Here is a 15892-nt window from a genome sequence, read left to right on the forward strand (position 1 = left end):
GCAATAACAGATGTTATACAGGAAACCTGTGTGTGCCAGAGCTAGAAGCATGTTTTGATTTTGAATACGCACTTGGGCTAGCACATTCTTCCCCAATAATGGAAATACGTAAATGTTTTGTAAGGTATTAATTGCCATGGCAGACACTGAATTATTTTTCCTTTACAAAATACACACATATGCTTTGTCAGATAGTCCAAGGACTTCAGTTTCATGTACAACCTGGATTTCTTTGGAATCTGCGGAGTTTCACATTTTCCAAAGTGTTCACGGTGCAGCTCCTGGCTCCGAGCTGGCTGTCTTCAAGGGTGTTTTCTTGAGCTACCCCTCTCTCTGCTCTGCCAATTATGTGCCACTTTGTCTTGGTGCTATGATTGCTTTCTTCTGAGAGGGAAATTCCTCTTTCATCAGTATGGATGCACTGTTTTTACACACTGCAAGTGCTGTGTTACTGTGTCAGTCATCCTATTAGGGCCAGTTTCAGACGAGTAGGGCTGACGAGCTGGCTGGGGATTGGCTGGCCCGGGCTGGGAGGGATTTGTCGGAAGGAAGGGCTTGCAGCTTACAGCAACAGAGTTTAGACTGTCTTTGCTTCATCATCTGAAGGTAAAATTTTCCAGATACGGCAGGCGGCTTTCAGAGTACAATAAACAGGGAATGAGAACTATTTACATGGAAGTTTCTTCCTCATGATGCGGTGGAGAAGCCTCGGCCACTTGGTTCTGCCAGATGTTCCTGGGGTTACTGTAAATGGGAAGGACAGGCAGAGCTAAACAAGGTAGGAGCATCGCCCCCCTTTTTTGAATGTTTAAAGAGTTTGCTGCAGTATGCTGCATTCCATGTGTGCTGCTTAGGGGAGCCAGGGAAACTGGATTCCACTAATTCAAATGTAATACTTGCGGGGGACCCTGGAGTTTTACGTAACATTTTGATTTGAGAAAAAGAAATGGCAAAGCTTGAATCTATGCCGCCTGTTTGGGGTGAGGCACGAAATCGAGTTTTTATGCAAAGAATCGATTCATTTATTACATTATTTTTTAAAAACCATTTTAATTCTTCGGCGCAATCTTATTTTCTTGCTATAAAAAAATTGTCATATTGCCATAGCTAGTTCCCAAATAGATAAAGTTTACATGGATCCTATTATTTGAAAACAGACTTGCAATTAAGGATTAAGAAAAAAAATTCATGGTAAATAATCATCGGTTGGATGTTTGACCAAACGTATGTGTCTATTTATTAAAAATTAGGGACTTACCTAGCTCTAAAATGCTACAGCTTTAACTGAGTTTCAAAAGCACATTTTTAACAACCTAGCAAGAGGTAGCTTTCTGGCAAGTTTTCGATACTGTAGTTCAATGTTTACATTTCTTTTCCTGGCATGTCTGAGTCTTTGTTTCCAGCTTAAAAGTGGAACCATTATATTCAAAAGTAAAGCTGGGTTAATAATGCTTACTGCAATTATCTGATCTTTATGCATTTTTAATGAGAACACACAGCCAGCAGAATAATTTAATGAGGGCAGGCTAGCTTTTAAAGCTGTGTTTTCACTATGCCGAACCATATCAACTTTCTCGCTGAGAAGCAGCAGTGAGAAATGATGGAGAAGATTTATTTTTAACACACTTGGCCCAGGAGAAGGAAAGGATGTATTTGCTAAAGAATTCTTTCTGCCCTTTTCCGTTTTAAATTTCTGCCAGGCATGAGGAAACTGTGCTTTTTTGTTAGGCCTCGGAAGCATGTGTTTACAATAAATGTGTAACATTTTTAGAATAGTTAGCAAGCACTGAAGCGAAGAAAAAAATCTGACTTGCCTAACCACCACCACCTTGAATGTTCTTCAAGAAACATTACTGTCCCTTTAAAAGACAAAGGTTAAGTGGAAAGCTATTTGTTAATTGGGTAATGTGTGCGTTTTGGGGACAATAAGGTTTTAAAAAAAGGCAGGGGGAACGTTCTTATAATCTTTAAATAAGAGGAAGTTTCTTCAGCTATCCTACTTGTTTTGCAAGGAGCAGCAGAACTACTCATTTAAATAAGGGCAATGCCACGTAGATTCTTCTAGACCCACTGTTTTTACTTTCAAGGAGAAGTGCAGGACACTAGCCCAGAACTTCTGACGTCATCCCCCAACTATTTCTGCTGTGTGTTCCTTTATTCGAGCTTGTGGAGAGGAATATTTCTTTATGTCCTGGCCAGGAACATTCTAACTCCCCGTTGGCAGGACTTAAGTTATGTCTTTATATTTTCGCCTGTCTTTTGTAAACTGTAAACCTGTCCCCCTCATAAATAGGGCATCTTCTCGTACCTGCCTCATGTCGGGCCGGTCAGCAGAGGTTGTCTGCAGGGCTTCTGGCTGGGCTGGCAAAAAGTAGCAGGGAGCAGGGCACAGCTCTTTTTCTGGCCTGACTCCCCCTCGGTGCAGCCCAGCGCTGCCACCTAGGTGGATGGTCCCCGGGGCCCTATTCCCAGTTGCTCCAGAGCCACTATTTAGGATCCAGGTTGTGCCACCAAGTTCAAGGCTGGTTGTGATGGTGGGAACAGCTGTTTTCATAGAGAAATCATCATGTCCTAGCACAGATGGCCCCGAGCAGGGGAAGTACAATACTGCAGGCTGCGAATCCATGTCACAGGTGGCAACCTTGGTCACAGAGATCGGGGCAAGGGTAACGTTTACGAAGGAACCTTTTAAAAAAGATTTTGATTGGAGCACATTGGAGTTCCCGGGAGTTCCCAAAGCTAGTTTGCGTCTCCTCTCCGACTACTCACGTAGTTTTGAGCAAGTGCCTACCTTTTCTATCTTTTAATAGAATTGAATCATACTTGCTACACTTTCCCTCATCATTTAGCATTCTGAGACCTTAACCTTTTACCAAAAAAAAAAAAAAAAAAAAGGGTTGTTTGTCTCTGGGCACATTGAGCTATTTAAAGTACAAAGGGATAAAACCTCGGTATTAGGAAACTGTTGGCAAACGCCTTAGGGTATTAAGATACATAGTCATATACACAAAACCCTTCATTCTACTTTGTGCTCATGTAAATTTTTTAGGGATATTTATTCTTAGTTCAACAAATGAAATTTCCAAGGAAATCAAAGCGTTGTTGTTTGCATTTTTTCCATTGATCTAGTCTGATATACTAGAAGCTCTGCAAAGCACACTATTCTGGCCATAGGCCTTGTAGTGCCCAAAACATTTAATGCTGTTTTTCCTTTGACTTTTGTGTTAAATTTGTGAAAGTGGAGTAAATAAGAGAAAAAACAGGAGGGAAGGAGAAAAAATATGCTTGTGAAATATACTGGTTAGGTAGCTTTACTGGTTAACAGCCTGCCTTCTCTCTGCTAGTTGTTTCAATTTGCTGTTGCTATGGTGAAAACAAATCAATATCACATGGCTACCAGCCAGTCCCGCGCTCAGGGAGCGCCACAGAAATTCAAGATCAGGTACTCAAGATTCCAAGCAAGAATTGGGAAAAGAGGATTTAGATGCTGAGCTTAAGATAATTCCATATAGTAGAATAAGTAGGTTCAATCTCGCATGCATTTTCTCTTCCTTTTTTCTTGTACTTTCCTACTGATAACAAGAAAAAGATGAAAAGGAAGGTATACTGATTTGTTTACATTTCCAAAATGACAAAACACATTATCAACATAGAAGTAGGTTGGCAACATTGCAAGGGGTGAAGGATTCTGATTCAGGAAAAGGTGGATAACTACAAGACATATTGGTTGTTGAAAACATAGTTTGGGGACCTGGGGGCCTTTACCATCTTCAGGTACAGCTACATGTCAGAGCTGGCTGGATCGTGCCGAGCAGAGAAACCTGGCAACTCTAGTTGGACAGGTGGGCAGTGGAGATAAGGGGGGGTTACAGAAAGGTAGGGAGCTGTGGGCATAAAAATCAGCAAGCAAGAAAGCCCAGAGAGAGCTGCAGGTCAAGAGTCAGGCCAGGCGAGCACAGAACCCCTGGGGCATGGCAGAACAGTAGAGAGGACAGTTTGCCCTGTTCACAAAATCTGCTCAAGACCCAAGCTAAAGGCCTAGCAAAGAATGGCAGGAAATGGCTGCAAAGAGAAGTAAAGGTGTCATGGGCCCGGGCATCCTTTCTGGAAGGGTCGACTCAACTGGATGGGCATGGATGCCCACTGCTGTGGAGAGCAAAGAGCTTGATATTTTAATGCTTTGGTTTCTTTCAGAAGAGTGAGGCAGGAAGACTTAGCTGGGCTTTGTAAATTAGTTCACATACTATTTTTCTCTCCAGTTTTATGCTCTGCTCAGTTTTTTTTTTTCTTTTAAAAAATGTGCACAAACTATTTTTTGCAGCCGTGATAATATTCATAGTAAAGAGCCAAAGGTGGCTGGGTCTGCATCAGGCCTGGGCCTCCAACGGCACGGCTCCAACTACACAGTTGTTTATGGAGACCAGTCCGGGCCTCCTCTGCCGAGAGTAAAAACCAGGTATGAAAGGTAAGGCCTAAGGGTTTATTTTGTAAACCTGAGCTCTGAGGCGGATGGACAAGTTTTGGGCAGGCCTGTCCTCTGCAATACAGCAGAAACGCTTGGTAATAAAAGTGGACTCAATAATTTACCTTAGTGTTTTGACAAAGAACGCATTGTCTGAATTATCCTAGGTAGTATATTCCATCAATCAGTCAACAAGTGTTTATTAAACACCTCTGGGGTTCCCTGGCTTTTGCTATTTGGTGAGAAACCCAACTCAGTAACCTAATACCTGCCTTTGTGTGTGTATACAAAAATAAATGATGCAAAATTGTAAGTTTCAAAGACTTGAATAACTTTATTGGCTAATATTAATTTAGCATTGTTAACCATCAGATTAATTTTAGGCTTGGGGCAGTTTTGGTGATTGGGGGGAGAACAAGAGATGGAGTTTTGAGTTTTAGATATCTAAATGTATGTACTTTCTTGACCTCTGTTATATTTCTCCAGATAAGTACTGCTTAAATAACATATAAAGATGTCAGATGAGCAATAGACAGATAAGAATGGTGCAAAAAAATTCAAAATATGAAGCTCCTGAGAGCAATTTCTGAGTCTCAGCACACTGAGATTTGGCCCCAAAGTGCCTGGGGAAAATGGGCATATCATCTAAAAAGCTGTAAATACCAGCCAGCAACGGGAAGTCTTAGACCCGTGTCCCACAATTCTGAGCTGCAGGGTGTGGGGGAAGCCTCCATGCCTTTATCTCACTGTCTCCATCTCTAGCAAGGAAACCTGTTTTCTGACTCTGCAGAATTTCACTTTCCCCCTTGTTTCTTAAAAGCAGAGTTACTATATCTATCTATCTATATATCTCTATCTGTCTGTCTGTCTGTCTATCTATCTATCTATCTATCTATCTATCTATCTCCTTTTGAAACACTAAGTTTTGGGTTTGTTTGTTTGTTTGTTTTACCCTAACATCACAGTTAATGTGTATTCTCTGGGCACAGACAAGCTACGAGGTTTAGGGACATACGCCTGGGGAAGAGCTGAGAGAGGAGGCTGAGGATGTAGCCACGTTTACAGCACTCTTTCAGGCATGGGTCTTGGCAGACAGATGGGCAGGTCCAAGGTTTATGGGCATTGAATGCAAGCTGGTTGCTGTAGACGAGCTCCAGGGTGGTACATGACCTCAGAGGAAAAAGGGAGGAGTCAAGAACACTGAAAATGCTGTGGCCGGCCATTTGCAATCCACAATAGCAAGGAAACAAGATATGTACAAATGCGATGAGGATGGTTAAGCACTCAAATGTCTTCAGAAGGAAAATTAACATATGTGTAGTTTCTTACACTTTACAAAGGGCATTCACAGGCATTCTCTTAATTAGCAGTTCAAATAGAGTTAAAAAGTGGGAGTCTAAACTTAGGGCACTCTGGCAAGGATGGGCTGGGTAAAGCTGCTGGAGGAGATGCGTTATAAACTGGATTTTTAAAACTTGGATTTATTGATTTTTTTTTTAGCAGCTAATTCACTTGAATTTTGAAGGACAGGAAAAACTTAGAACTGTCCCTGGGGGTGCAGATGCATGTCCCCAAATGCCTTCATGGATAGTGTGTGCATTGAGACTAGACTTTGGAACCATCGGCAGCCTGGATGCCAAGGCAGAGCAAGAGGACAGGTTGATTCGCTTTGCTTTTTCAGCTCTGACTGCTAGGCATTCAGGCACAAAGGCCTCCGGGGTTCAAGCAATTCTCCTGCCTCAGCCTCCCGAGGAGCTGGGACTACAGGCGTGTGCCACCACACCTGGCCAATTTTTTGTATTTTTAGTAGAGACACGGTTTCACCATATTGGCCAGGCTGGTCTTGAACTCCTGACCTCCGGTAATACACCCGCCTCGGCCTCCTGAAGTGCTGGGATTACTGGCGTGAGCCACTGTGCCTGGACTATTATCTCTTTTAATGGTCACATTTTGCCCCCTGTTTTACAGATTCAATGAAAACTCAAATTGAGTAAGGTTAAGCAATGTGCTAAACGTCTCATTGGCCAAAAAAGTAGAAAAAGTAGTCCTCAAACCTCTGGGAATCCATGTGTGTGATGTTTAATGAGACAAATGAAATTAAACTTCAGTCTGACTTGGAGTTTTCTTGTAATGGATGTTGCATAATTGAGTAGAGCCCAACCCAAGCAATTCTGAGAAGACAGTAATATTTTTAATTAAGATATTGAATTATTCTAAAAATCTATAAATTTCTGGCATCCTAGATGCAAGCTTCAATTAATCAGACTTAAAGTATTGATGCAATATGTATTGTCTAAATGATTTACTACATATAATTTTCAATGTTCTGAGAGTTCAGGAAAGTGGAGCTCAGTTTGGGTGGGAGTAAGAGATAAGGCTGCCTGCAGGAAGAGCTGCCTCCTTTGGGTCTGAATGGATGTATTTGGTCTGGATCTATGTCTCTAATGTGGTATGTCCACACCCCAGGTCAAGGGCAAGATTATTCACTTGGCAAGGAAATAGGTGAACTTCCATCTTATATATTATTTAGCTCATCCTTTACAAATGTCAGTTTTCATGGATGTTTGATAATGTGTATAACATATTAGTAGGGTTATGCAAGTATAATATTTATAAAGTAACCATCTTTAATGGTTGTTTCTGATCTAAAAAAAAAATTCTTATAAGAATGTATGATAAAAAGTGTTTGGAGAGGCCGGTGGTCAAAATCTCAGGAAGGAGGAATAGCATGATGTGGTGTAGGGGCCAGGGAGGAACCTTGACCTTAGAGATGGGGATGAAGTGTTAGGGAGCAGTGGGGAATAAAGTTAGATGGAGGGGGTGGAGTCGGGATATGAATCAGCTGGAGGGCCCTGTGGAAGAGTTTAATTTCATTACCTATAACATCACATCTAATGCTTTATAAAGATTTAATTGGGACTTGTAAGATAGGGTTAGAGGTCAGAACATTTGTAACTAGTGATGTCACCGGCCAGAAAACTTTGACAATATTCCAGGCACAAAGTGGAAAAGGGTTGCATTAGCAGGAAAAATGGAGGAGAAAGGGCAAATCCAAAAGGCATCTTGAAGGAAAAATACTAGAAGGTAGTGAGAGCTTAGAAGAGCCAAACTGGGCCGGGCACAGTGGCTCACGCCTGTAATCCCAGCACTTTGGAAGGCCGAGGCGAGTGGATCACCTGAGGTCGGGAGTTCGAGGCCAGCCTGACCAACATGGCGAAACCCCATCTCTACTAAAAATAGAAAAATTAACCAGGCATGGTGGCGCATGCCTGTAATCCCAGCTACTCAGGAGGCTGAGTCAAGATAATCCCTTGAACCTAGGAGACAGATTGCAGTGAGCTGAGATCACGTCACTGCAGAAATTCTAGGAGGAGTGATATCAATGGTACCCTGACAGAAATGGGAGTGGTCTGAAAAAGGGACCGATACATGGGAATAGGGTTGAAGGAGGGTGGGCGATGATGAGTTTTTAGACTTGAGAATGGTGTTTTTAGCTAATGATGGAACATTCAAGTGGAGATGTCTCATAAACTTTTGACGATGTGGGAATGAAGAACAGCCTGGACGACAGGCTACAAATACAAGCTCGTGACACACCTGTGTTGAAGCCATAGTGGAAGCCATTGGAGCTCACACCTCGTGAAAGAAGGCAGCACGAACAGAGATAGGCAATGATCAAGGATGAATCTTGGGGAACACAGCAAGGGCCTAAAGAGAATAGGAGCTAGCAGAGAATCAGAAAAATACCCACAAAAGAGCAAAATTGTTTTAAAAAAATAAATGACCAATACTATTAAGCACCATAGCCTAGTCTCCAGGATTCCATGAGAAAACAGTGTAGTCTCCTGGGTTGAACTATTCTCCTGCACATAGCTTTCCCTCTCTGGCAAGGGTTTCTGGCTATGGTCCTTTTGGAGGCAAATATTGGTTCAGAGTCTTGCGTAGAGCCACAGAATATTAGATAGTCGAGGGAACCTTCGTAGCTGTATCTCGCATATATACAGTTGACTTCTTAAAAGTCGATCTTCACGAATAAGCAAAGAGAGTATTTAAAACCAATAATTATGAATACTTCTGCATCTATCTCTCAAAATATATATATTTTGGGGATGTTACTGGTCAGAACAGTAATTCCAGGGTGACTGGAGATATCACTTGACACTGGTCATCCTGTTCTCAAAGACCCTGGCGATTCATTTATCTCTGATTCTAGCAGTTCTCAATTGAACCCAGCCATAAGGACTTCTCGGAAGAAAATAGCCTTTCATGATGAGAAAGTACTTGAAATATGCAAATGGATTGATGCCCTCACACCAGACGCCTACCATAAGTGACCAGACAGCACTCCTCAAACTCTCATGTGTCTATGAATCACCTGGGGATCTTAGTAAAAATGTAGGCTCTGATTCAGTAGGGCTGGGCTGAGGTCAAGATTCTGCATTTGTAACAGGCTTCAGGTGATGAAGCTGCTGTTCATCCAGGAGGCTCCAGAATACAATGACTGCTTTGTAAGTGTCACTGCCACAATGTGAGTGGCAGCGGATCACTGGGTCTGGGATGGCTCCTTGGAGGATCTTCTGGTGGTCTGGAGACTGGAACCTACCTCCTCCACACATAGGTCTTTCTAGGCTGTTCAGTAGGTCTTTCCAGGCTGTTCAGCCTCAGAGTGAAGCTGAGGTTGAATTGATGTATCCCACCAGCCTTGCACCAATGTGGCTGGGGCTGAAGGCATGAAAGCAGGGACTTCAGCAGCTACAAGCAGTTCTGTGGCTACACACAGCCTGTCTCTGGATATCTCCCCATTCCCAAGATGTCTGTCTTCTCTGTGGACACAGACTCTGACAAGTTCCCAAGAGATTTGGTTACTGCCTCCAGGGAAGGCTGGTGTGTTTGTTTATCTGTCTGCTCCAGAGTTTGTTTTTTTATCCTAAGGAATATATGCATTATAAACCAGACTTAGATTCCTTTTCTTTAGATGGTGGTCAGAACTGGAGCCTGGAAGTCTGATGTGCCTACTTGAGTCCTCACACCCTTGGTGAATTAGGTCCAGGAGCTCTGACACACTCATTCATTCCCTAAGATGTAGATAATGCCATTCTCTCCTCCGTCTCTCCAAAGAATATGAAGGATAGAGAGGAAGGGTTATATGCCATTAACATTGCATTAGTTTAAAAAATGCTAGTTTTAAAGTCTTGTAACAGAAACGAAGACATTGTGAGAAGAGACAGCTGTCGAATGAAGTAGCTTAAGTGAAATGTCCAGGCCTGATTGTTGAGTCTCATACCTTGTTATAGGTCTTCCATCTCGTGCCCCTGTCTGTCCTCCCTCCTTTCAGATGCCTCATTTTCCTGTGTGTCCCACATGTGGCCCCCTCTTTCCTAGAACCAGGAGTCAAGCTAAACTGATTTAGAGGAAGTCTCCCCTACCCAGATGCTCATTTAGTCCGCACACAGATGGCCGGTATTTTTATGCATTTTTAATTTACCAATAACCTTTTAGGAATGAAACAGAACTAACATTTATTGAATTTATTGAGCACTTACTATATGGAAAGTCCTCCTCTGCTGAGAGCTTTATGCATATCAACTCAGTTAAACCTTTTCATGAAGAAAATGAAGCTTAGAGAGATCAAATTACTTGCCAAGGTTACAGAATAAGGGGCGAAACTCAAGTTGGTAGGACGGAAACACGCAACCCTTGTCCACCAGTGCTTACTTGGGGATTGCAACAAAAAGGGTTTGCTTTAGAAAAACTTCCCTGACAGTTGTAAGTACTGTTGGTGGAGCTCACTAAGTAGCTAAATAGACATAAACAAGCAATTACTGGCATACTGTGCAGGCATGAGTTCAGTTTTAGCCAGGAGTCCCTCCTCACAAAGGGACTTGGTATATTGCCAAGGATAGCTAGGGCATCATCTCCACTATTTGCTGTGATTATTTGTTGGGCTTTTTCTTACTCTTGACTGTGTGTGTGTGTGTGTGTGTGTGTGTCTGTGTGTGTGTGCATGTACATTGAATGAACTTAAACAACTTGATGGATCTCAACGTTTAGACACTTTAAATACATGTCATAGGTACAAGCTCGTTATCAACTCTAAGACCTATTCCAAAGTGAAATGTTTGTGCTGTTGTGATTTTGTTGCTCTCTATGAGAATTCTTAGAGATTCCTTTTCTTCTTCCACTTCCCTTCCTGTGCAGTGCCGTTTTCTTTGATGCTCTCGCTTCAGGCTCTCTTTTTCTAGAGTTCTGCCTGCTCCTGCGCTAGCCCATGGTTGCTTTTCTCACGTCCCGTTCTCTCTTCCAAGTCTGTACCCAGCACCCCTACTAAATGGCACACGTAGATACCTCATATTTCTGGGGTTCTAGTCACACCTGACTCTTAGCTGGTAGAAGGGACTATTTATTTTCCCCCTTAGGAAACCAATCATTTGGAGCCTCAAGTATCAGCTTCCTGGCAGTCTCCACAAAGACCATCCCCTTAGGAAGCAAACAAGCTCTATCTCTAGAGTTTCCCTGTTTTTTTTTTTTTTCTTTAAAGTTCCCTGGTGCAAGTAGGCTGCAATTAAGAGGCAGGATCAAAGGGACTGGCTGCCTCTGGGGCTGCTGGGACCAGCAAAGAGCTTTGGTCCTTTTAACTACTTACTTCCCACAACACGTGCTACTCCAGCTGCTTCTTTGTTCTCCTGAGTACTCAGGTACCAGAACGGTGGTTTGCTGTGGGAAGACACATTAGAGTCAATGGAATAACTTTTTCACATTACACAGGATTCTGACAGCTCCCCCAAGCCACTCTTTGGAGATCCACCCAACTGACAAAAACCACAAATATAAGGTGGAAATGAGAAGGAAATCCCAAGTGGGAAGGCATCTCAGGGATTATCTGGCACAATTCCTGTCTACCCTCTTCCCCAGCCCTAACAAGCTCTTTCCATCTATTGTGTATCTTACTTTACTGACTGGACAATCACGACCCCATAGCACATACGAGCCATAACATTTTGTTAGAAAATTCTTCCTCGTGCTGAAATGAAATGGGACTCTGTTTCCTGCACTCTTCACCCCTGTTCAGGCCTTTGGAGTAACCCTAAGCAAATCAAGTGTCTCTTTAGGAGGCGAGCCCCTTCCCGTATTTGAAGATGTCAGAATTCCTCTGACAGAACCATTATGGCACCTCCCTAATTCATGACAGAATACCTTTATTTATGCAACCCAAGACACTGAGTGTCTCTGGCAGTGTTGACCCACTGTTGACTCAAATTGAACCTTGAACCAGCTATGATAAGAGAAAGAGGCGGGGCTCTTTAACTTCTTTCAGCTCTGTTCAGGCCTGAGCACAGTAGGGCGGTGGTGGGGAGTGAAGAGATGAAGGTAAAGTGTGGCGGGACAGATGAGCTTCCACAACTGCATGATGGAATGCTTTAAAATTGTTTTCAGTCCCAACCACAGGTCACAGCCCCCTCCAAACATCCCTGGCAATGTACGGGACACTGGCTTGCAAAGTTACCCACAAGGACAACAGAAAGATCGATCGAGATTTAAATAAACATACATGCATAGATAGAGAGAGGTATTTCTTCACATCAACCATTTGAATAACATACTCAGGCAGTGTTTAGAGATAAGGTACACATTTTTGGTTTTCTTTCGTTGTCGTCTATGTTTTTTGGCTCAACGATCATTTTAGCAGTAGTGCTCAGTCCTCCTGAGTTTCTCTGCGGCTCTCAGCAGCTTAGAGACATACTTCGCCATCAGTAGGTGCCAAGGTCACTGGAGGAACTAATTAATCCCAGCTCCAGTCAACAGCAGGCTGCACTAACCTGCCCTCCTTCCTCGGAGAAGGAGAAACCAGGAAGGATTTTGTCCCTCAGATCCACCCAGGCCTACTTAGGGACACACCGAGCAAACAAAGGAAGGGTGAGGAGGGGTGTTGAACCATTTCTGTACGAGGTGGCCACGTTTTCATGTAGAGAAAGCCCAGAACCTGATCTGAAGCTTTCAGACTTGAGTTGGTATTTAACCTAGAGATCCCCAGGCCCCTATTCTCTCACAAACTCTGCCTTTTTTTTCCCCCTCTGTACTAGTATTGGTTTTATTCATGCCCTATAAAGCTAGCCACCACGTTTTGCCAGGCTAAAAATTTGCCTTTTTAACAAAAATTGCCAGCTTTCTAGCTGACCACTCAAGAGCGTGAGTTTTCCCCACTCAGGGTGACATCGATGTCATATAACCCAGACCTCATTAAATAATTGATCAGAAAATGTAACTGAAAGGAGTGATTATTTTTGGAAACATTGATGACCAATAACCCAAGATACAAAGTTAGAAAACATTGCCATTTAAAACCTTGTAGATACCTGAATTCTTGTGAGTCCCCTTATCCAGGTACATGTTAGGTCTTGAGTTAATTGCGGCTGTGGATTTTTATTTGATGTTCTGATCTCTTTCTTCCAGTTTGATAAATTAGCATAGAAAGTGGAGGCAAAACATGTCGGCGCAGCTTGTGCCCTTTGTCAGGTTAACAGAATGGAGTCCTGCTCTGGGATCAGTCAGTGCTGTTGTCCGAACCCTCTGTGGCTCCTTCCTCCCTAGACCCCAGAGCTGCGGAGGCAAGAGGGGCATCGGCCTGGGAGCGAGGTTCCAGTTACAGTCTGGGAGAACCCAGCAAATCCTGGAGTTAGGTTTCTGACGCTCCCCATCTTGCTCCCTGGTTACAAACAGAAAAAATAAATCAGAACCATATGTTCAATACACTATCAGCCTTCTAGTGAACATGTTGCCATTAAATAATAACCGTCAGCCTATCCACAAATTTGACGGTGATGGGCGTTGGAGCTGACCTGCCCCGGCGGAGGCTGGGAAGGGTGGAGAAGGGCGATTGTGTTTGCTTCCTTGCTCAAAATGGCATGTCGCTGGAAGCCTTCCAGCTCCTAATGGTGGAGGCAGAGCGAGGACTGCATTTACCGACTTATTTCCCTCTTTTTTTTTTTCACGTATTCCTTCTTCCCCTCACATTTTCAGGACTGAAAATTAGAAACACTTTTCTCCTACACACAAAATTACTCCCTCACACACACTTTATTTTCCCCCCTGCTTTGAAGTGACAGTTGCTGCCAGAATAGCTTTCTCTGAGAAGAACACAGGCTGTCCTGGCCAGAATGAAGGGGTTAATTTAAAATATAGTCAGCTAGGTAGTCCTGGGGGCCTGCTTTCCCTTGGGGAAGGGGGTAGTGTCTGAAAGCTTGGAGGGGGTGCTCCTGGAGCTCTGCTAATATTTTATTTCTTCATCTGGGTGTGAGATGTACAGATGTGTTCACTTTGTGAAACTCCAGTGGGCTGGATACAGGATATGTGGTCTTCTTTTTTTTTTTTTTTTTTTTTTTGTCTTTAATAAAAAGTTTTTAAAATGTAGCTGGCTACCTTGTACTTTGTATTACAAGATAAAGAGAAAGCCCGTGGGAAGATAGTCCTATATTTTTATTCTGTTCCCCCTTGGACCTCTACTTTTTATTCATTTCTCTCTTCTGGAACCTTCTGGGCTTCCAGCAGTGGTCTCTGTTCCCAACTATAATCAGAACCATGAAGGGTCATGATAGCCATCTTACCATTCTACCTTGTACCAGAAGGAAGTTAATGCTTCAAATTAGAAACTTGAAAGGACATGATCAGTGTTAAACAATAATGATGGTGACAGTAATAATAACAGTTACTTTGTCATTATATACAAAACATCTCGTTGTTCCTTGTTTCTCCCTATTTTTATTTTATTCAAATGCATGAAAGCTTTGCTTAAGGGACTTTTTTTTTTCTTTCTTCTATTTGGCAGTCAAGACAAATGGAAGGAAGGAAGAGCGTGGGGACAGCAGATGACAAAGCCCTTTGCCCTTTTCTGGCTGTGTAACCCTAGACTAGCCCATTAGTATGGTTAAGTCAGGGGATTGCAGATCTCAAAAAATAAATAAGGATGGCTAAGGATGGCAGGAATCCAAAACTTGTGGGTCATCAACACAGATTTGAATCCTGGGGTCCCATACGAAGCACAAGTTACCAAATTCATCGGACCTCTGGTTTCTCGTGCCCACCTCTCAGGATTTTTGTGAAGATTTGTTAAAACAATGGACGAGCATTGCCTCGTGCATGGTGAGGGGCCCTTTGTCAGTGGGAAGGAGCTGATGGCATTGTTAATTTAAGGACCTTCTCTGCCAGGGCAAATGTGTTCTCCTTAATGAAGCTTTCATTGGCTATAGAAAAGTTTGCAGGAAAAAGAAATGTATGAAAGATAGTGGATGAGGAGAAAATTATTTCTTAAGTCTTCCCCATTTCCTTTCCCCTCATGGAATTTATACTCTACCGTGACAGGTAAATGTGTGAATAAATCACCATGGTGAAGGTATTATGCCACAAGGGAGGTAGAAGGTGCCTGTGAGATTACTGCCATCCAAGTGAGGCAGTCAGGGAAGGCTCCCTGGAGGAGAGAACATCTGACATGGCCTTGAAGGATAGATAAAATCACATTGTGTGCACCTGAAAAGCACCCATGCAGGTTTTTCTGGAGCATGGAGTGTAGTCTAAGGAGTACTTGACATGGACTAAATTGTGAATGACCTTGAACGCCACCCTATGTATTTCAAACTTTATTCAGAATGCAGCAGAGAGCCACCAAATATTTTTGACCAGGTAAATGAGGGATCAGACAATGTTTAGAGAGAATTCCATGGGCAGAGTTTAGACCTGAGAATTGCAGACACTCAGGCAGGTCATGAAGGCATAGGCTGGGATAGCAGCCATGAGGATGAGGTGCTGTGCTGAGGCCAGGAGCAACTTACGAAGAGCATGGGCAGGATTGATTGGGGCCAAGGGAAAGCGGGGGAGTCAAAGCTGACCTGGCCTGGATGTGATCAGCTTAGAAAACAGAAAAATCAGTGATGCCAATGGCATAAACCCACAGGAGGATGGGGGAGGACAATAAAATTGGCTCTGGTCATTAAGAGTTTGAAATCGGAATGTCCTCTGAGAAGTATGGGTCTAGGCTTCTGCGGCGTGCGGAGCCCAGTGTATATTTGGAATTCATCCACAGAAGACTGATGTTTGAAATCATACTGGAATTGAGATAGCAAAGAAAACAAGTGTCATCTAGAAAATGGTAGACGACACAGGCTTGGGGAAGCCTTACATTGAAGGGAATTTCTTAGGCACACTTCCACTGGCACAAAAATCCAAAGCAAAGAGCATTTCATCCAAGGTGAGGGCACCTTGGGATAGGTGTATGGGCTTCATGCCCTCTCTCAGTGTCTTTGGATCTGTGACAAGGGACATTGCTATTCACTGTGTCGTAGATTAGGGGTTCCTGAAACCAGGTGAGAATGGGAAATGGTGGCAGATCCTAAAGAAAGTTCAATGAAGATGAAGACTGGGCCCAGTCCCATGAGGTGC

At 43.1% G+C, this 15892-nt stretch overlaps 1 protein-coding gene across 3 annotated transcripts in view; it reads left to right on the forward strand.

The window, feature by feature from the left end:
* Positions 1-540: 540 nt before the first annotated feature.
* MBNL2 (muscleblind-like splicing regulator 2) overlaps positions 541-15892 on the forward strand; it is a 174235-nt gene continuing 158883 nt past the window's right edge. For all 3 annotated transcript variants that reach the window (XM_011970662.1, XM_011970661.1, XM_011970663.1), the window contains exon 1: positions 541-778. The gene's annotated coding sequence lies outside the window, so the exon portion shown is untranslated. The remainder of the gene's footprint in view (positions 779-15892) is intronic.

Source organism: Mandrillus leucophaeus, unplaced genomic scaffold (assembly GCF_000951045.1).
Source record: "Mandrillus leucophaeus isolate KB7577 unplaced genomic scaffold, Mleu.le_1.0 Scaffold960, whole genome shotgun sequence".
Classification (NCBI taxonomy): Eukaryota; Metazoa; Chordata; class Mammalia; order Primates; family Cercopithecidae; genus Mandrillus; species Mandrillus leucophaeus.